Source organism: Cricetulus griseus (assembly GCF_003668045.3).
Source record: "Cricetulus griseus strain 17A/GY chromosome 1 unlocalized genomic scaffold, alternate assembly CriGri-PICRH-1.0 chr1_0, whole genome shotgun sequence".
In the NCBI taxonomy this organism is placed as follows: Eukaryota; Metazoa; Chordata; class Mammalia; order Rodentia; family Cricetidae; genus Cricetulus; species Cricetulus griseus.
In genome coordinates, this window is record NW_023276806.1 from 38,915,847 (window position 1) to 38,917,171 (window position 1,325).

The window sequence follows — 1,325 nt, forward strand, 5'->3', positions numbered from 1 at the left end:
TGTGTTCTTATATTGTCATCTTCCCATCTCTTCTTCCATTGGGTGCAGGTGGAATTTCTTCCTCTCCTAGTGGCTGTGGGTCCAAGGTTCCCTTCTGGTGGGTGCAAGCAGGTCTAATACTCTGAGGGCTCTCCTCTTCCCTTGAATGGATGCCAGACTAGTACCGGGAAGTTGGCAGAACCTGGATGGGCTGTTGTGCCGGCCGAGTTCCCCGTGTGCAGGCTCCAATCTCAGGAGGCTCCGAGCAGGGCACCGGAAGACCCAGAGGACATTTCATTCCTTTTTTTTATGGTGAAAAAGTTTATTTGGAATTAGCCGGCTGGACTCAGTTTAGATGATTCTAGTTTTGTTGGCAACATATAGAGCATCATAATCAGGAGGCAACCAAACGTATGCCTTCTTCTCTCTGTCAGGCCTTATGAGGGTGTTGACTTTGGCCACATCAATGTCATAGAGCTTCTTCACAGCCTGTTTAATCTGGTGTTTGTTGGCCTTGATGACCACAATGAACACAAATGTGTTGTTGTCTTCTATCTTCTTGATGGCTAACTCAGTGGTCAGGGGGACTTTGATGATGGCATAGTGGTCAATCTTGTTTCTCCTGGGTGCACTCTTTCGAGGGTATTTGGGCTGCCTCCGGAGCTGCAGGGTATTGGGCCGCCGGAAAGTGGGTGACGTGTAGATCTTCTTTTTGTGGCTGTGGACACCTTTCAACACTCCTTGGCTTTCAAGGCCTTCGCTTTGGTTTCGGCTTTGGGAGGGGCAGGAGCTTCCTTCTTTGCTTTCGGCGCCATCTTCCCAGAGGACATTTCTTGTTCAAACAGTATAAATGCAGTTTTTAAAGATAAATTTGCAAAACAGATAATATTACTGCAATAAACATATTTTAAGAATTTAGGTTGAATATTGATGCCATTTTGAAACCTTAAAATTTTTATTTTGTGTAGATAGTTATTTTGCCTGCATGTGTGTCTATATGACCACTGTGTACCCAGTACCCATAGAGGTCAGAAGAGGGCTCTATGAGTCACAGGAGCTGGAGTCTAAGGCAGTTGTGTGGTGGCATGTGGGTGCTGGGAGTCAAACCCGGGTCCTCTGCAAAAGAAGCCAGTGTCCTGTTAAGCCACCTCTCTAAAATAAGTTTTGTGGTTATTCTTAACATGAGGTCAAATTTTTTATATTAAAATGTGTAGTGACGTGTTGCATTAGCAGTGGTTGTTATAGGACACTGTAAGTCATAATCAGTAATTCCTATACAGATAATTGCCTTAAGACTGGAGGCCTGAGACTTGTTGAAAAGCATAGGCTTGAGGCGGACTGATCTT

General features: G+C 44.9%; 1 pseudogene; it reads right to left on the reverse strand.

The window, feature by feature from the left end:
• Nucleotides 1-330: 330 nt before the first annotated feature.
• Nucleotides 331-794, reverse strand: LOC100752554 (annotated as a pseudogene).
• Nucleotides 795-1,325: the final 531 nt, after the last annotated feature.